The sequence below is a fragment of the Gossypium arboreum genome, chromosome 10, assembly GCF_025698485.1.
Source record: "Gossypium arboreum isolate Shixiya-1 chromosome 10, ASM2569848v2, whole genome shotgun sequence".
NCBI lineage: Eukaryota > Viridiplantae > Streptophyta > Magnoliopsida > Malvales > Malvaceae > Gossypium > Gossypium arboreum.
In genome coordinates, this window is record NC_069079.1 from 45,986,198 (window position 1) to 46,007,971 (window position 21,774).

At 33.3% G+C, this 21,774-nt stretch overlaps 1 long non-coding RNA gene across 1 annotated transcript; it reads right to left on the reverse strand.

Moving 5' to 3' along the window:
• Positions 1-17,910: 17,910 nt before the first annotated feature.
• Positions 17,911-18,345, reverse strand: LOC128281575 (uncharacterized). Its single transcript, XR_008271810.1, has 2 exons — positions 18,259-18,345; positions 17,911-18,091 (listed from the first exon to the last, which is right to left on the reverse strand). It is a non-coding gene; the product is annotated as an uncharacterized LOC128281575 (long non-coding RNA).
• Between the last annotated feature and the right edge of the window lie 3,429 nt (positions 18,346-21,774).

Consider the following 21,774-nt stretch of genomic DNA (forward strand, 5'->3'; position numbering starts at 1 on the left):
ATTAGGAATGTAACGACTCCCAGTTCCCACCATGTGGGTTTCTGGCTCTTTCTTCCTTACGAGTGCTGCTTTTCTTGAGCCTTCTGATCTTTCCATTCTACCGCTCTTGACGGCATTCTCTATGAGTTCACCGGATATTACAATATTTGCGAAATCTTTCGTGGCACTTCCCACCAGCTTGTCATAGAATGGTGCTTTCAGAGTATTGATGAAAAGGACTGTTATCTCAATCTTAGTCAGTGGAGGCTCCACTTGGGCCGAGATATCTCTCCATCTTTGCGCATACTGTCTAAAGGATTCTGCTGGCTTCTTCTCCATCATTTGCAAGGTCATACGGTCTGGCACCATATCCGATACATGCTTGTACTACTCGCAAAATGCTGACGCCAAGTCCTTCCAGGATCGAATATTTTCTCTACTAAGTTGATTGTACCACCGAAGAGCTGACCCTGTTAGACTATCTTGAAAGCAATGTATGAGTAGTTTATCCTCGTTCACATAACCCGTCATTTTTCGGCAAAACATGACCAGATGCGCCTTTGGACATCTTGTCCCATCATACTTCTCAAAATCAGGCACTTTGAACTTCGGGGGCAAAATCAGATCAGGTACCAAACTGAGTTCTTTGGCACCTAGTGCGGAGAAGACTTCAGTGCCTTTTATCGCTTTGAGTCTTTCCTCTAGACTCCTATATTTTGCGTCATGGTTATCCAATTTCAACTTGGCTACCTCTGCTAGGTCATCCAGATCTGGAACTAGTGGATCAGCAGGACTAGCCCCTGGGTTTGACGCGAATATTCCTTGCCCCAAATTAGTGGGTTGAGCAGGTGGCATAGGTCGATGTTCTAAGCTAGTGGGTTCCCCTTGAGTATACCCTCTTTGTGTTGTATATGCGAGCGGTGGAGTGAATCCCGGGGGATAGAGTGGATCCTGATCGTGGTGAATTCTTGATCGAGATTCCTCAATGTCAGGGCTCCGCATGGGTCTCTTTCCTTTAACTAAAGCTGACATCATCTCCATCATCTTGGCCATTTGATCTCTTTGCTCGAGTGATTCCTCTCGAGATCTCACCATTAGGTCTCTCGTTTCTTTTTGCGATTTGGCCAGTTACTCTTCTAATTCCTTTTGAGCCCTTTCCAACCTTTCAATTTTCTCATTGAATTCAGCCTCCATCACTCTAGCTTGTCGGTGCATTTTATACTGATGACGTGGTTCCAGTCTTGTGGTATTACAACTACGAATTATATATTTTGTCTTCAGTGACCGAGTATGGGATATGTAATGTATGGATGAATGCATGAATGAATGCACGAATGTCAAAATGTTAGTTATGCAAAGAATGCAAAAAATTGGTGTTGATTTCAAGATAGCCCCATATTTAGGCATTTCATTTATCAACATAGTCTATTACACAAAGTTTCCATTTTTCCAACGGTTACACAAATTTCCTAGCCACATTGCCTTGTTTCTTCACTTGTTCTAAAAACTCTGATATGCTCGATCTTTGGGTTGGAGGAATTGTGGCCCGAGAACTTGGCTTCATCGATAATTGAACAACTTGCATAGCCGCTTATGAATTTCATTGATCAAGCGAGTTGCATTTCTTTTTCTTTGAGAGTTCCTTCATACGCGTGATGTCCCTATCGTACTGCTCACTCTTTTCTTCTAGAGCCTTCAGGAGGTTATCTAATTGTTGTTGACGAGATTGCAGCATATTTTCTAAATCTCGTGTTTTTATTTTTAATTCTTGATGTTCAGACTGACTATTCGCCAAATCTGCAGTCACTATTTCATACTCGGCGTTCTTCCTTCTTAACTCTATCACAGTAGCAGCGTTTTTTTTCTCTTCTTTCTTTGCTTTTCCTTCCAAAACTCCATTCCTCCCTTGATATTGCTAATTTCTTCCTTCCATTCTGCTGTCGACTTGCCCAACCCGCTATTCTTTATAGTGTTTCTTAATTTCTTGTTTTCCAAATGAAGGTCCCTTAAGTCGTTTCTTACAATCTCGGCTTCTCTTTGTACTTTTTCAGTTCTGGATCTTTCAACCTGAACTTCAATCTTCAGCTGATAGTTTTCTTCTTGAAGGGCACTAAGGTCCCGAGACATCTTGGCCTTTTCTCGTTCGAATTCTTGTCTTGCCATTTCTAGCTCAGACGGCGTTTCCTTCGAGAAAGGATTCTAGATGGTGTAGTTGGTTGACGAAATTTGCTGACTATTTACCCGTTGCTTCCTCCATATGTCGTAATTTCGGGTAAGGGTATCAGCATACAAAGCTAATTCCATGAAATAAATTTCCTTCCAAGACTTTGCAGTGTCTCAGACTCTCTTCATATATCCTTCACCCGTAAAAGCGAACTCGAACTGTGCTAATCCTCCAACTCGAACTTTGCGGGGAGGAATTGTCGCGAAGAAAATTGCCTTTGGACCAATAGCGGAGCATATCCAACTCCTCCCCATAATCCAAGTAAAGGTACCCAATCTTGGCTCCCACATTTGTATAGTAGAACTGAAGGACGGATCCAGGGTGCTCTCCATGTTATATCCTTGGCGCGAAGATTCTGAAAAACTGATACCCAATGTTGCTCGGTGACTTTCTTCGGCCATTCTTTCTTGAGGTAAGCTTCTAGCTGGGAGAATGTTTTAGAAAACATATGGAACGGAGTGCGGTCTACCTTCCAGAAGTGACTCAAAATCCAAACATTGAGCAACTGCGCGCATCCAATAAATCGTCCTTCCTCTTTTCTTCGACAACTACTCAAGGACCTGAAGGTCTCGGCTAGGATAGTTGGGACAGGGTTGACTCCTTGTTTTAACCTCTCGAAGAAATCAACTACTGCAACTTCGAGATGTCCGAGAACTTTTGGGAAAATGACCAAACCATAAATGGCCAAAGCGAATAGATTTACCCTTTTCAGCATGTCGGGATGGTTTAGAGCCAAATCTCGTAGGGAAGACCATGGAATGCAAATGGTTTCATTCTTCTTTTTTATCTGTTTTTCGGCCCATGCATCAGTCATGTCTGTCAGTCTTACTAATTTTTTCTTGAAGGTCATCGCCTTAGGCTCCTTCACATATATTTTGCCGAATTGTACATTGTCGATGCAGAGTAAAGCAGCATACTCTTCTATGGTTGGAGTCATGTCTTCTTGATTGAAGGTGAAGCACGGATAAGCTGTGTCCCAAAATCGAACCATGGCTTGAATCAACTGTTCGTCTACACAGATGGTGATCAAGTGAGCTATGTCTCCATATCTCTCAGTGAAAATGCCGTTAATGTCTGAATCCCACTGATTCCAAATTTGAACCAGATCCTCAAAGTTATTTTGGCGAATATTTACAGTTATATGTTCGGGCAAATTGGCAGCACACCCTTCCACTAGACTATCCCCCTTTTCTCTCTGAGTTTTTAGAGACCAGTCCCGAACCACGACATTCTTCTCGGTTATCTGTGTAATTGACTCCTCCATCAGAAACCCGTTTTTTGGCAACCAACCTTTAATCAACACCTTCCTAATATGATGCCTATGATGCATGATGAAAATAAAATAAAAACGAACTTGGTTAGTAAACACAACAAATATAATTTGAGAAACAACTTAAACTACCCAATCCAAATCTTTTGTATAAAGAGTGTAAATGAAAGGCAAAAGGCATTTTCCCCGTGTACTTATTTTGGTGACTATAAGCGGACAGAGGTTCGGCATGGCTCTAATTGGATAGCTCGTATGGTTCATTATATGCAGTCTCAGTTCTAGACAGGTACTCGAATTGCTCGTACTATCATCTGCTAAGATCAGCACGAAACCTCGGTCATAACCCATCACAGGCTCACGAGTTCAATTCGAGGGATTACATTTACTTATGCCTATGCGGAGGGACAAGTTAACTCACGAAAGCATAAGTCATATGTAACCCGAAAGTATTCACTAGCTTTGTCTTGGAGGGACGAGTTAACTCACGAAGGCGTAGCATTTACTTTCACTTAAGCGGACGGAGCCCGGGTAGAGAACTCATGTTATGCGAAAATGCAAGTGCACGGTGTGTGGGGAAAAACTCATAAACTTTTACGTTTTACTTAAAGAAACTAAACCAAAATTAAAACCATAAAAATTGAAAACTGAAAAACAACCAAATAACAAGTTAGAAGAAATATTTACAACACGATACAAATGCATGAATTTTGAAAACGAGATTTTCGGATCACGACCCAAATATTTACTTTGAACAAAGAAATTTGAAAATTTTGACAAAACGTATTTAATTCGACTCAACTCGCAACCTTCGTCCCCAGTGGAGTCGCCAGCTGTAGCGACGTAAAAAAAATTTTGGTTTGGGGTTGCTAATTGTGGCAATTTATTGGGAACTTTAAAACTGAAGTTTGATTTTTTTGAAACATAAACTGAAAAAAAACAGAAATAAAGATGGGAGTCGCCACCGATCCTTTTTATAGACACCTAATAAATTTATTTTCTTTAAAAAGAAGGCCAAGTTTAGGTCTACGTTAAAATCAGAGAAAAAGTAGGGTTCGGAGTCGATTCTGAGGAAGGTATGAGCACCCTCGTGACGCCCAAAATTGGTATCTTTTAAACATGTGTTGTCTTAATTTTCAAAAATGCTAGTTCAATTTAAATTCCAATCGTGATCCAATTTAAAAGACGAGAACTTTCAATTTTGATTTTTGAGAAGAATATACCGTTTAACACGAAATGACAAATTCCATCCAACATAGCGATGAAATTTACGACTTAACGTTAAATCGGTGTATTGCCTCGACTAGTAATTAAAACATAAAATTATTCATGAAATAAGAATTTGAAATAAAGCAAATATGCAAACAATGACATTTTCAAATGAAAATATTAACATAATACTAGAGCAAGAGCAAAACAATAATAATATTTAAAAGAGAAATAAAACCAAACATAAACAAATATAAAGTACATTTAGTAATAATAATATAAGGTAATATATACATAAGATAATATGCAAAATATAAAATATGACATATATACATGATGTATGAAAATATAATGCCTAATAGATATATATATGCAATATTACTAAATATATACGTACTAGATACAAATACACATAGTATAATTCAACATATACAATAATATTAGGAATACTATGGACAAGGAAAATACATTTATACTAATAATAGTAAAAGATATATATACACCAAATAATAATATAATAAGTAGCAATAGGAAAATAATAAATACAAAATCAATAATGCAACATACACAAACAATACAAATAAGAAAGGTATATACATACGGACTATAAAATAAATATATTAAAATTAATAATAAATACAATATGGGTAAAAATAAATATATACATGATATATACATAATGTGGTACTAAGAAAATATATATATATATATAAATAATAGTATTAGAAATCATATAGTATATATAACGATAATATTAAAATATATACATAATATTATATATGAATTATTCATATAATATATATTAAAAATTGACTATTAATACGTACTAAAAATATATACGGAGGTAAGCGGCATACACTAATAAATATAATAATAATAACCATGTAATACAATACCAAAAGGTAAATATAATAAAATGATATTAAAATAAAGGTATTAAAACAGTAATATACATATGTATACATCTAACAAGGATATATAATAATAATAATAATAATAATAATAATAATAATAATAATAATAATAATAATAATAATAATAATAATAATATTGAAACACAAAACCATTATAATAAAAATATTAAAATAAAGTAATAGAAACATTACTACATATATATATATACATACATGAAGATATACACTAATGTATTTCAATAACAATAATAATAATAATAATAATAATAATAATAATAATAATAATAATAATAATAATAATAATATTGAAATGCAAAAAATGTAATATTTAATAAAGAAACAAAAACAAATAAAAAAGGACTAAAATTGAACTAATAACAAAGTTTTGGGGCAAATGTGAAAGGAAATAAAGAGAAAAGGGCTTATTTGAGCGCGCGCAAAACAAAGGGGGACCGAAACAGCAATTATTCCCTCCCATTAAAACGCAGCACATTAGCGGAGACTAAATCGAAAAGCGCGAAAAATTATGGGGCCAAATTGAAAATAAAAAAAATGACTTAATTGCAAAACCTTGAAAAAGCGGAAGGACCGCACGCATAAATAACCCATTCAAACAAAACACGCGGATCCTCTTGGCGGGTCGGGTCGGATGGGTCGGGCATGGCCAAAACGACGTCGTTTTGGGGCTTAAGTGTAACCCCCAAAACGACGTCGTTTTGGAGGGCTATATAAGGCCTAAAATAACCAAAAAAAATCATTTGGGGAGAGGGAAAGAAAAAAAAGAGAGAGGGAAGAGAGAGGGAGGAATCCGGCCGGGGCCGATCACGAACGGCCACCGGAGGCTCACCAAGCACCGGCAAACCACCAAGTGGTAATTTTTTTTTGTATATTTTTTTGTATATTTTTTTATGTTTTAATATATATATATAGGTTAAAAAAAACTTAAAACCGAATTTAAAATAGAAAGAAAAAAATCACCTTAGGTTTTTTTTTTTTAAGCTTTCAATCCTTTGATCTTGGTATTTTTTATGCTTGAATGCTATTTCTCTATTTAAACGCTAATTGAATCACTATATTGAATCTGAGATTGAATGTTTCACTTTCTTGTTTTTGTGCTCATTTCTCACTGCAAAAAATGAAAGAAAAAAAAGAAGAAGAGTCCCCCCCCATACCATCTTTTTCATTCGGCTTTTATAACCTTATTTACAAATTATTTTTTTACTATTTTTACTATTGTTGCATGTTTGCTTCTTTCCTCTGTCTTTGCAGGTGCGGTGGGAGTGTGTGATGGTGCTGGTGGCAGACAGCATGGGAGAGTGAGAGTGGTGCTGGTGGCAGACAGTATGGGAGAGTGGGAAGAGGCAAGTGGGAGTATAGGGTTTTGGGATTGGGTTTGGTTAATTTTAGGTTTTGGGTTTGAGGATGGGTTAAATGGTTTAATGGGCCTGGGTATTTTGTAAACGGGCCAAAATTGGCCTACAACAATAAGCATTAAAAATAAAATAAAAAATCACTAAAGAAAAAAATAAAAATAAAAATAAAAAGGTTAATGCACTATATACTTTCTCATGCACCAATTACTGTTTGGTATGTAATGATTTTTTTTATCAATTTGGTAGTTTTCAACTGTGTATCGCATTGGACCATTTAAAAAAAATTTGATATGGCAAGTTCTCAGCATTCTAAAATCACATTTTCCTATATTAACAACGATGCATTGAAAAGTGTTAGTTTGTATAAACCCCACAATTTATAAGAAAATTTAAATTTCTTTTATGTGATTCGAACCTGGTCCACCGTAGTAAGCATGCCCCAATTTGCACTAGTTGTTGAGGTTGAAAAGTCTTTACCCAGCATACCTTACAACAAATCTCAATGTGAAATCTATATTTTTCTTAGGTGGGATCCAAATCCCATATCTTACAATTAAACATAAATCACCAAGCTAAGAAGCCTTGATTGAAAACTAATTTTATTTTATATTTTTACCATCAAATATGTAAATCCCATATCTTGCAATTACCAACTAATAATTTTGTGATTCTTAATATATATATTATTCAAATATTTATATTATTGCTTGACTTGAGTAGTTGTCTAACCAAATCAAATTTTCTATTTTTAATTATTATTGATTTTTAAATTTAAATTTAAATTCAAACTCGAGCACAAAATTCATGCATAAAATGGAACATATGAATCAAACTTCTTTTTACATGATAAAAAGCTTAAGTAAGTGAAATTAAACAATTTTTATATTTATCTTGAATCTAGCTTAAGCATTAAAATTGACTCTGGGTAACTAATTCATAAATTGAGCTTCAACTTGGCTAGACTCTACTAAACTTAAAATGGCTAAAATGAGAATTTTCATATAGTACCTGGGCTAAAATGGTATTAAGCCCAAAATAATTGATCTATTAATTTTCAATTATATTTTAAAAGATATATGTCATAAATTTAAAAATAGAGAATTAATCATTTATTTCAAGAATAATTTATGTTATAAATGTTAATATAAAAACATACAAAAAATAGTCAATATTTAATTTAATTAAATAATCAATTAACACAATTTAATTGTATAAGGATTTTAATTTTAATGGTAATACAAATAATTAGTTTTCTATTTAAATAAAAAAACAAGGATTGAATTCTATGGTAAATTTACAACAATTATCTCTCTATAACAATATGTTATTATAGGTGTATAACAGTCATATCTCTATAACAAGCAAAATCTAGGCAAACAAATAGGATTATTATAAAAATGGTTGATTGTATTATTAAACTAAACTTTTCAAAAGCATTTTTCATAAAAAATTTTCACAACATTTTTCAAAAGCAATGATATACTAGCCCTTGGACTAGCATAGAATGCCACTATCATTGTCTTTCTTAATTAGTTCAGTATTTAAAAAAAAAAAGCAAAATTTCATATTTAAATATTTTGAGAAAATAGAAGGTTTAAATATATAATTGGTCATCGTACTATTTTTGTAATCACCAAACTCGACCTAAACGTTATGGCCGAATTGTGAAATTCATATGGGACACCTAAGCTACGATTCTACCCCATCGACGGTTGGAAGCCTTAAATGCACTCTCTTTTTAATAAAACCGTGGTTACATTTGTTATTAAAAATCCAACCTCTATTAAATCAATTCGTAGCATTGGCGTGATTTTTAGAAGAGCTCTTTGCACAACATTGCTTTTGGAATATAACTTTGGCTTGGTTTAATTCGATCAATTAACAATTTCCCCAACATCTAAACCGAAACTACACACTAGCCCATAATCAACCACACTTACGCTTCCCGAATTGTCAGATTTGAGTCACCGATTGATCAAGATTGATTTTTCCAAATTTACACATGATTAAAGGTTGATTAGGAAGGGTTCACGAACCCAAGTTATTGCTGGAAAAAGATGGGAAAAATTAAAGAAACAACAGCCTCCTTTCTAGCCTTTAGGCGCACACACCATCACTAACGATTGCCAATTAGGGGTTGATTTGAAACAACATTTAAAATCACTTGGAAGGCTTGAAAAATAATTTTTAAATCCTTAAAAATCACCCTAATTCGATATCTGAAAATTTGGGTACTCATCTTACAAGATCCATCAAGAAATTAAAAGAAAACAAAAACTTACACAAGATAGGTGAAAGGAGCCGCAATGGCTCTTCTTGACAACAATAGGAATCGTTCTTGGAGGTTCAAAATTTCAGATTTGGGGCTAGAAAATTAAGGGGAAAATGGTAGCAAGATTGAGGGGAGGATGGTGTAAGATCTTGTGGCAAAATAAAAGAAAAAGAGATGGTGATTCAAGGGGTTTAGGCGGTGGCAACAAGGGAGAAAGAAAGAAAAATTGAAAAGAGAGGATGAGAGAAGGGAGGGACGGCTAGGGTGAAGAAATTGGGATCTGCATTCGCATTAATCTAAAATTTGGGGTGTTGTATTTTAAATTTTAAAATTTAGTCATTGTACTTTAATTTTGAGACATTGAATCCCTTTACTTTTTTTTTACTTAAAAATCATTGTCCCTCCACCTAATTTTCCATTAGACTTGTTGTCACATCTCGAAAATTGGGTTAGTAGAATTGGGGAGGTAGTTAATTGAAAACAATAATTGAGTTAGATACTTCAAATAAATAGGAATAATTAAATAAAATATTAAGTTAAGAAATTAAAATTGAGTGTTTGGGAATTAATTTGGATAAAACATATTTTAAAAAGCGAGATTGAATTTACAAATAATTTTGAAATTGGCTTTAATTAAAAAACAATTATCAATTTGGAAAAGGGAGAAAACTGGTGGTGGTTAAACAGGCAACGACCCAATTTTTTTAAAAAATGGTTGCCTATTTAACAACCTCGGGTCTTCTTCTTCCCTCACATTCATCGTCCTTTTCAAAATTTTGCCAAATACCAAATCAAAGTTTTTCTCCCAAAATTAATTGATAGTCATGAAACTAACTAAAAATACGACAAAGACAATGCACCTATCGATAAATAGTATAGTTATGGTGAGTAAAGATATTGTATCCACAAGGACTAAAAATACTAGTAATTATTGTTTTCCTATTATTTAACCGAAAAATTGGAGTGATTGATTTAAACTAAAATTTACTAAATTAATTAACTAAAGAACTCGACGGAGAATAAATCGGGAAAATAATTGAATAATAACCAAGAAGCTAAACAATACCCAAGAAAGAATCCACCTAGACTTCATCTATCATTATGAATCTGAATTAAACAATTTATTCACTTGGTATCTTGATCCGTAGAAATCCCGAAATTATGCTAATATTTCTTTCGAGAGTAAGAGCAACTGACTCTAGGTTGATTAATTGAAATTTATTTCTAATTAAAACTCCTATTATTGCATTAACTCAATCTATGAATTCCTTTATTAGATTTAACTCTAATATGCTAGATTTATGTTGTTATATTTCTAAGATTGCATGCAACTTCACTCAATTATGCTAGACCTACTCTTAAACAGGGACTTTTCCTCCTCTGATTTAAGCACATTAAACATGTAACGCCCCAATTTTCGGGAATCCTGTGAATGTTGGCATAGGTTTAATTATGTTTGTGGGCCTCTAGAAGGCCCAAGCTTAAGATAGAACCCGGTAATTTTAGTTAATTTTTGTTCCATAAGAAAAAGGGAGTGAAATTATGAAATAGGACTTATGTGAAAATGTTTGAAAATGCTATAGGCTAAATTGAAGTGGCCAAATAAATAGGAGTGCAAAATAGGAGGATTTGCATGACAAACCTCCCATTTTACATGAAGTGGCTAGCCATCATGTTGTTGTAGACAATATGAGTACTTGATATCCATAATTTATGGTACAAATTGATACAAATTGATAATAGGTTAGGTAAATGTTCCATGATAATGGGTTAGGTAAATGTTCCATGATAATGAGTTAGGTAAATGTTTCATGATAATGAGTTAGGTAAATGTTTCATGATAAGAATTTCATGTCTTTTGTATTAAAGAATTAAATGGATGAAATATGAAGTTTTATTAAAAGAAAAAGGGGTGAAAAGAACAAAGCTTTGTCCATCTTTGTTCATCATAGCTGAAAGTTAGAGAAGAGAAAGGAGAGGAGAAAGCTCTTGAGTATTCGGTCATTAGGAGGAGGAAAATTGAAGGTAAGTTCTTGGTACCTTGCTTCTATTTTGAGGTTCATAAGTTCTTCTTGATTCTACCTTAAATCTTGAATTATATTTTGATTTTTAGTTGTGTTGTGAGCATTTAGTCATGAATTAAAATGAAGGAAATGGTTGTTGTTTCATGTTCTTTTGATGAAAAATGGAAGATAGGTGAAGTTGAGCCAAACAAATGAGCATGCATGTGCCTTAGATGTTAAAGGGAAAAATCAGCTAACATGTTGTGCTTTAAAATGATGAACTGGAGATTATACTTAAGTAAAATCATAGATATGTGATGATTGATTGGTGATATACATGTTTAAATAACATGCATGCAAGATAGGCGTATGAAAGAGTGATTTGGTAATAAATCTGCTTGGGACAGCAGCAGTAACGTGATTTTAGAAAATCACCATAAATTGTGGGAGATGAATTAGAAGCTGAATAAATTATGTAATTAAAGCTTAATGAGTCTAGTTTCAAATGGAATAAACGACAACATATTTTGAGTTCTGTACAATGAGAAATTTGATTCGTAATGAAGAGTGGTCAGATTAGTCAAACAGTGAAACATGGGAAACTTTGAGAAAAATCTGGTATTGATTGGCTAGACCAAAAATTCTGAAAATTTTATGGATAGAAGATATATGAGTCTATTTTTAGGGAAAATTAACGGAACTTAATTTGGAGTTTCCTAGCTCCAGTTATAAATAATTTAGTGACTGTTGCTCAGAAAGACAGATTGCAGTGAAATTATGATTATGTGGTAAACATTGACAAAAAATTGTTAATGAGTTGCTTATTGATTTCTTATAAGCTTACTATGATCTGTAGGTGTGGTTGACCGAATATTGTAAGGGGTTAATACGTAGTTTGTATTTGAATAGTTAGATTAACGTGTTAGGAATCCAATTGTAGGCGGTTCGTGTGTGGATCTCGTCAGCATATCGTCGCAAACAGGTGTGTAACTAACACCCTCTTTCTTAGTCTAGATCGGCAAAAGTCGAAAAGCCGAAATGCCGAAAACCTGTATTTTGTAGATTTGCGAGTGTGCGAATGCTCGTGAGGTAAATCGATTAATGTTTTTAGTAAGTTACAATGTTTGGACTGCAAAGTGCATGATTTCTGTGCCCTCAATATTTTTGGGCTTAATGGGCCAAAATTGGAATGACAGGCCAACGGGCCCAATTCGGTAAGAACCCTCGGTACGTGATTCTGTTAGTACGTGAAAAGTAAGAATATGCATGAAAAACCCTAAAATAGATAAATTACTGAAATACCTTTAAAAGTGAAAAATTTACAGTTTTACCTCTAGGAGGTAAATTACCGAAATACCCCTAGGGTTAAATTGACTTAAATGCATGTTTGACTGTTGTTATTTACTGCATGCCATGTTGTTATTATCTAATGCATGGGATTGGGATATTGACGGAGGAAGTACTGAAAGTGGCTTGTCCACGTCTTGGAGGCTTTGCCTCAATTCTTGATAATCGAGCGACAATCTTTGCAAGAATCAGTGGAGTGTTAAATGGGTGGGTTGAGTTATTCCCCACATGGAGTGTATGGCTGGTACGGGTGGAGTGTAGTGGTTGGTAGGTTGAGTAGTCTCCCCAAATGGGCTTGCATATGTTTACTGATGTTGCATGTATTTTGAAATGGGCCTATGGGCCATCTTTTATCTGAATAAGGGGCTAAGGCCCGTTTATTATAATCTGAAAAGGGCTCGTCCGATTACCACTTTTACTGAATGGGCTTAGGCCCAATAGGCTTGAGCTGACTTGGGCTTTGAATGGGTTTTCCTTACACCGAGTTTCCCCAAACTCACCCTTTTATTTTCATCCACGCAGAAATCCCCAACCATAGTGGGCTTGGAGTGTGAGGGAATTCGGAGTGGCCACCCGTTCTGAAAGTTTGATTTTCTTCTGGTGAACTGGACATCCTTTTAATTACGTTTGAGGTTTTGGGCTTTTAAATGTAATAAGGCCGCTTATTTATTTTTGATGGTTTTTAATATGTATTACTAAGATAGGTAATACTTATTTTAACTGTTGAAATTGGATAGCTTTAGGGCGCATTTTCAAAAATAACAATTGATTTCAAAATAACACGACAACAAGCAAAGCTTCCGCAATGAAAGTATTTTCCAAAATTAATCACTTTTCCTAAAAATGACTTAATCAAATCGGTTTCCTAGAAATATCCATGACGTTAAGGTGTGGCAATGGCGGTATGCATGTCTAGGATTGGATCCGAAGGAGCTTGGTATTAGCGATCCGATGGACTCACCACCTCTTTCCGGTTTCCTACCGGTGCACGACTTCCATTCACTTTAACCTTTAATGAATTAATCTTTTGAACATCAAGTACGATTTTCTGGACTTAGAATGGAAATTTGTTTTTACGTTTTGATGTGGCATGCCGGATCCGGCCATAACTTCTGGGCCGGGTTTGGGGTGCTACAAAACATGAATTAATATCTAGGAAATATTAAAACAAGAGATAAGCACACATAACTGAGAACAAGAATCAAGTATTTATCACGTAAAATAAAAATCATATAATAGAATTCATCATAGGGTTCATCTTCCCTAAGTATCTAGAGAATTAGTTCATAATTGTAAATAAAAACATCTCAAAGTCAATATAACCACAAGACATAAAGAAACCCATAAAGAACATAAAAGAAATGAGAAAGAGGTCTTCAATATTGATGGAATTCTACTTTAGAGTTGGCTTCAATGGTGTTCTTCGAGTTATTTTCTTAAATACTCTCAGATGGCTCCCTATTCTCTTCTTCTATTTGGTATTTATAGGTCTTAGAATGCCTGAAAAGCTTAAAAATTACATTTTTCTGAGAGTTTGGGATGCGAATCACAAAATCGACATAGTCTGGCACATGGACGTGTGCTCACCTGTATGGCTCACACGGTCGTATGTTCAACATGTGTTGGGAAGGCCGAGTCTGTATGGCTTGAAATCTACTCTATTTGTCTGATTTTCGCTCCTTTTTCTCCCAAATGCTCTCCTAAGTATAAGAAACATGAATTTGAAGGATTAGGAGCATAAAATTCACCAAATTGCATAAATAATCATAAAAAAACACATTAAGAATGGGATTAAAACATGTTACTTTTATCACTTATCATTAATTCATCCTCTTTGATTTCCAAGCTCTCCAAACACAAAATCTCTCTTCAATTTTGAAGAATACTCATGTTTTCAACTTCAATTTCTCTAAAGTTCTTCACATGTTCAAAACTTGAATTAGCTTCATACATCGTCGATTTTGCAAAATTGAGGTAACTTTCTGACTTTTCATGATCAAACTAAGTGTGTTAGCTTTTCAAATTGAGTTTTAATCGATTAAATCAAAATTTTAATAAATCATTTGATTTTAAGTTGGTTTTAAGCTTGAAAATGGTGGATCTCATTTTAATTAGGTAAGTTGCAGTTTCAAAGCTATTCTCAACTTATATTGATCCTATTAGAAGGTTTTTAAAGTCAAATTTAAAGATCTTTAAGAAATTCATAGTATTTGGTTTAATGAACATGTTTAGCTTGATTTTTTGGAAAAATGAGATCTGTTTAACTGGCCTAAATTGAAGGTTTAAATATGTAATTAGGTGATATTTAGAATCTTTGAAACCAAAATTAAGGTTTAGTAGCTAGATTTGAGTGTGAAATCGCGTTTTCGACAAAACTAGCTAGTTTTTGGTAAGTATGATAGATGAGTTGTGGTTTGCATTTTTTATATGATTTTAATGTATTTGAGGTTATTTATAATATGGTTGTAATGTATTTAATGTGAATTCAAAGCGTCGAACTCATCGAGAGCTTCCACGAGCAGGGCGAAAGGGAAAGAAAAGCTCGGTTGACATTGTTGCGTAAGAGGTATCGACAAGGTGAGTGGTTTGGTGTGCTACAATTAAGCACAATTCAAAATGTTAAAGGGGAGCTTAAGTAGCCTAATCACCTATCCTAAGTTTCATAAGTGTTTCTAGTTAAACTAATGACGATTTGCAAATGATGCTTAAATGTGATATGTTATGTGATGTATGTTGAGATGAAAAAGAAAATGTTATGTGTTTATGACTGAATATGATACGAGACTTGAATATGTGATATGAACATGAGTTGTGTGATATGTGAAAGTGTGTTCATAAAACAGTAAGTATACATGTTTAAATGGATGTGTTTGGAAGGTATATTTGGTTGTGTTTGGAGACTATGTTTGGTTGTGTTTGGTGAGTGATAGCTTTATGCTGCACATTATATTGGTCGTATTTGGAAATTTGATTATCCAATGTAATATATTTTGTATATATGCTTCATAATCACATTGTGCCAATGCTATGAATTATGCTTGATTGCTTACCATGATTAATTGTGGTAGTATGCTTTCTTTTAACTTTGGATATTGTGATTACTTGTGGTGATATTTGAGCACTCACTAAACTTGAAAAAGCTCACACTCTTTTATGTTTAACAATGTAGAGATATAGCTAAATCAAGAAGGAGAAGTGAGCTACCAAGTGATCTAAAAAGCAAGGCAATTTAACTTGAGTATGTTTCATGTGTTTCCGACTCAATAAGGAAGCCAATGTAGGACTAATCTAGAAGGTTTTAGACTTTGAACTGTTAATGGTTTGTAAATGGATAATATGGACCATTTCAATGGTTTTTAGAACTTTTAAAATTGGTTGGGATAAATGCTTTCAACAAAATGCTTTGAAAATTTACATGACTTGATTTTGTATATTGAATTTTAATATGGTAACTTCATTTTTCTTAAAATGGTTTTATTGGATATTTTGAATAAAATTACGATGTAGTCTTTAAACTTTGTTTTAAAATTAAATGAGTTTTAAATGTCATTTTGAGTTGTAATTTTCTCTAATGGTTTAAAATAAATTGCCCAGGACACTCGTGGAATTAATTTTATGATTTATGTGTTTATCATTAATGTTGTGTAAAATGATGATTTTACCCTCGGTCCTTTTCGTTATATTATGACGAACGAAGCATGGGTTAGGTTTATTTGTTTAAAAATAACTTATTTAAGAATGTTTTAGATTTGTGTGATGATTGGTTTGTGGTATGTTGGTTGACCGGTAAGGAGAGTCACGTAAGTGGCTAATATAACGTTCCGAATTCGGGTTAGTCCATTCCGGCCGAGTTTGGACCGCCACACTTGTTGGTGTGATAATTATAAAAAAAGTAAATAACTTTTATCAAGTTTGCAATTTTTATTAATTTGTTCCATACTCTTTAAAAATACGTAAAAATAAAATATAATTTAAAAGATAAAATATAATTTTTTAAATTAAAAATTTTATAAGTCCATAAAAAGTTTCAATTTTTAATATTTAAAAAGGTTTTTTAATATTTTTATAGTTTTACATATAATTTGTGATTTTATTAAAAAAACAACTAATAAATTTCAAAGAGATAACAAATCCGAAGTGAAAACTTAAAACAAACAAAAAAGAGTTTCACGATTTGATCTTTATCTACTTGAATCCTTTGACTCTCCCACTAAAACTTGCCACAAGTTTCTTCTGTTTTTGATGCGGGTTGCATGAAGTAGGTACATCGGCCTGGGAGAGTGGAGATGGAGGCACAACAAGGTAGGAGTGACAACGTCAAGGCTGGGGCAATCAACCGAGGTAAAAAGCTGCAACGATGAGCAATGAAGGTTCGATGCAGGGGAGAGGCTAGTACGGAAGCATGCGAATCGATCAAGGCAGGCAACAGTGATGTAAGAACGGTGTAGCGGTGAAACAAAGAAAAATAGAAAAGATGGAAAAGGAGAAAAAAGACCTCCAATTTTGAGTGGGATTTTTTTTTTGTCATTTTCTCGTGCAAATTAAATTCCTATTTATGGTAAAAACAAACTTAAGAGTTCTAGAATAATCTAACTTAATTATTTAATCAATCTACAAGATAAAAATTGAAAGTAAATAAATAAAAGCTTGGTAGGTTGTCGAGACCTCCAAAAATAAATCGTGCTCGAAAAGAAAGAAAAACAAACTGTTGTAGAGTGGTGAACAAGGTCGAATCTGTAGGAAGTATAAATGTGAAAATAAAATTGAGTGGGGTTTAATAGTTCAATTTGGAATAAAAACTAATAGCAAATAATGCAGTAAAAACAATAAGATTTAAGAAAATTCAATGTTTGATAAATATCCAGCCAAGGGAATCGTAGTTTTTAATTCTTGAATTGATCATTGATTTTTGCAAATAATTATCTAAACTTCTTGAATAAATTGGTTATAGCTACTTGAGGCGCTCTAATAGCCTAATCACTCCTTAGTTTCTCGGTAATCAAAGAGACGCTCGAATGATTACTTCTCTTGTTGATAAATAATTTTGTGTAGATGCTTCTAGGATTTAACTTACTAATAGCCTTATGATTTATAGGACCCAATTTTAGCCAACCATCTCACACCAGCGCAAATAATTTAAACTAGAGTCTACACCTTCATAACTTGAGTTATTCACCACACGGATTAAAACCTTCTCACAATTACGGATGAGAAGATCCTTATTGGTTGTATATTAATTTGACAAATTAAAGAGTTGTCTGTTCATGCAATTCACAAATCAATAATAATATGGAGAACAGAAGATGTAAAAATATTTAAAAATCTAAAAACACGAAGAGCAATAATCTCACAATTCAATGAATCAAAACCCTTGATGAAACCCCTGACTAGAATGAAGAGTTTAACAATCCATGAAGAGAAAAATAATAGCAAAATGAAATGTGAAAGTGTTGTTCTCCTTTTGTCATGCCCCAAAGCCTCTTTAAATACCCTCCAGGATCTCCTAGATAAGAGTTCAAAATAAATTTTAAATTTTAAAATATATCATAAAATCCTGATCAATCCCTAAAAATAGAGCTTTCAAGAATTCTTCTAAAAAGATAGAGATTTGTTGAAAGCTGTAGAAAAATCATGTAGTTTTGTTTCTCCAAGCATAAGCTGTGGGCACACCTTAGTCTATGACTTTTTCTACCAATCTTCTTAGTCCACAAAAATTCATCCAGCTTTTCTCCGAGCATAAACCATGGGCACGCCCTATTCTCTGACTTTTTCTACACATCTTTTAGTCCACAAAATACCTAAACTTCATTTTGTCCATAAAAACTTCCATAGGGCTTCCAAATGGTTTTGACTCTTTTTATCCTAGAAAATACAAAATTCAACCAGAAGATGAGTTTACAAGCATATTATATCATCAAAAAAAATTGGAACTTCTCCAAACATATGCAAAATTACACTCTAACAAAGTTATTTATCTAAAATTAATCTATTTTTTCTAAAAACAATAATAAAATAATATATGTATATAGAATAATACTAATTTATATAAATCCTAATTATCCTAATTAATAGTATTAATAAAATTCCTTAAGTATCCTAATATAATTCTAATAATAATCATCCTATACTAATAGTTATCTTAAGAAAATTTAATAACATAAAATCTTATTTTAAATAAACTATAATAATAATGTTATAAAATAAATAGACAAAAAGTAAATAACAAAGAAAATGGGAGAGCAAAGAGAGTGTATTTTATTGATCAATGAGAATCTTTACAAAGCTTCTCCAAAGTCTCTATTTATAGGCATAAAAGTATAAATGAAGTAGAGATCTACTTCTAATAACTAATAAATTTAAAGTACATCAAAACTTATCTTGATCTTGATGGATATCCACTTAATAATATATTGATAGCACTCCCCCTTGGGTATCTATTGGTAGATAAAGTGTCTTATTAAAACCTTATTAAGATAAAAATCCTAGTGAAGGAAAAAGAGTACACATATTTATAATACACATAATATGCTGCCTCATTAAAAAGTTTACTAGGAAAACCCAATGGGACAAAACCTCGGTTAAGGGACAAAGAATATAGCGCGTATTTACTCCCTCTCACAAAAACATCACATACTTTCTCATATTCTACGTATTCAATCTTGAATACTATTTTTTCAAATGACTATTTGAATGTATTTGCTAAGCATTTATATTACTATTCTTTTGAAAGTCATGAGTGAGGGAAAATTTGAGGGAAATATATTTTGATCTCTTCAGGAGTTTCAACAATAATCATAGCAAACTTTAATCATGATTCTTTTATAAAAACACAAGTAAGTATTTTAGATCATTTTATAATCCTACTTCAACTACTATTTACAACATATGCTCAAATTATTTCAATTCATATAAATGAACAATTTCTCGAGAATTTCAATATGTTTATAGCATCCTAAATCCTTCAAGGATTTTAATATAAACTTACTATATAGTAATTCATAAAAAATTGTAACCGTAACACCCCAAAATTTAGTGTTAGAAGTTTTGAGGTTTGTAATTAGGGTTAATGAGTAGGTCGAGCAATTGGGTTTGTTTTCGTGCTTTAATGTTAGAATGAGCCTGCTGGTTTAGTGGTAGAGAGTGTGTTATAATTAGCTTTAGGTTTCGAGTTTGAATCCTTAGGTGTGTTTTGAGGGATTAATTTTATTTTAGTTTTGTTTTAAAGTATAAATCTTAATTATTTATTTTATTATTTTTAATTTGAAAGGGGAAGTTACGTTAAAATTCTTTTCACGTTTTCCCCCACTTTTTGGCACATTTTTCCTCTGTAATCTTTTTTTGTGTTCTCCCCAAATTTCAAGTCTCTTGTTTTTATTGTTCTTCTATTTTTACACTTTTGATTTCGTTCATTAGGCAAGGGTCTTCACATATTCGTTTAGTTGGTTTTAGAATTGGGTAAGTTGTGTCTTTTGAATTAAAGGAAGAATTGCTTCCATTTTTATTTGTTGTGTAATTGGAAGTATTATAGTTTGAGTTTGTTTGTGTGAATTTGAGGTTTCAAAAAGTTTTGTAGGATCAGGTCATCTAATCTTGGTGTTAGGGTTTCTATTTAAGATGTGTGTTCTGAAACTATTGACTTTTGGTATTTAATTTTTGAGAAAGTGTAGGTTATTCTGCAAATTGTGATATATTTCTGATATACCAAAGGTTAGGGATGATTTGATGTCTAAAACTGCAATTTTGACCTGTTTTGTTGTGGTTTCATGACCACTCGGGCATGTGCTGCACACAGGCAGTTCACATGATCTTATGACATTGGGAATTAGGATTTTTGGATGATTTTTGGTGCCACACAGCTGTGTGGCTAATATTTGGGAATTTTAGTCTATTTTCACACGGGCGTATGCCTAGGACACACGGCCGTGTCCCTTATCCACACGGGTGTGTGAGATTTCCACCCAGCCATGTCTATTCTGCATCTTATTTTAACAATTTCTGACAGTGAGTTACACGAGCTACTCACATGACCATGTAACTAAGTTACACGAATGTGTGTCCCCTCCATACGGGCATGTGCAGCTTGCATACGGGCGTGTAGACCTCCACACGGCCATGTGGCCCTGTTACGCAAATTTTTGTTCTATGTCATATTTCGACCCGTTTCAATTCCTATGTAGTCCAACGTTCGTTGAGGCCTCTGTAATTATGTAGGGACTCTGCTTTTTGCTTTGAGTCAAGTGTGTGTTTGCAATTACAAGTTTTAAGTTAATTGTTTGTTCATGTGTTTAGATCATGTGATAAATGAATTTGAGCTTCTATATCTGTGAGACTGTTTGTGTTTGGTGTGCATTCATACATTTGCATAAAATTAGGGTTTTTTTGGTTGCAAAGAAAAGAAAGATTGATTTGGGTAGTTTTAATTGCAATAATTCTGTACAGCGATTTACCACACTATACTATACATATGCTAGCTCAGTTGCATATTGTTATTTCAGTGGCACAGTTCCACATTGTGGTGTGTAGGGTGGATGAGCCTATTCTAGTTCTATGTGGTGTGTGGACAAGCCTTCTGTAGCCCTTACATGGTGTGCAGGGTGGACAAAGTGGTGTTTGGTTGGTGGAATAGGTTATTCTTGGACTTATTGCATCCGCTCCGCATCTGAACATATGTCTATTTGTGTGAATATTTTATTATTACATATAAATAAGTATCTGCTTCTGAGGTTTGATATTATATATTGACTTATCGGTGTGAGATTTTTGTAAGGTATCTTTATACAAATACTTGTCTAAAATATTCATTGTGTTACCCCATCTTTTATTGACTGTTGTGTTTTGCACTCACACTGAGCTCGCGTAGCTTACCCCTTTAGATTTCCTTCCTTTCGGGGAAGTCTCACATTTTGGTGTTGGATTCAGTGCATCGGTGATCCCAAAACTCCAACTCAGGTTTTCTTTTCTCAATTCGGATTGGACTTATTAAAGTTTTCAATAATTTTGTAAGATCATTTTGTACTTAATTGATTAGTAATTTTGTACTTAACTGATTAGTAATTTTGTTTTATGGACTATGGTATAAATCATGTTCGTATCTTTTTTGTAAACGGTAAGTATTCGAATTAAGTGTCAAACAGTTCTTATGAAAACTTTTTCGGGATCACTTTGGTTGTCAATATAACCTTCAGG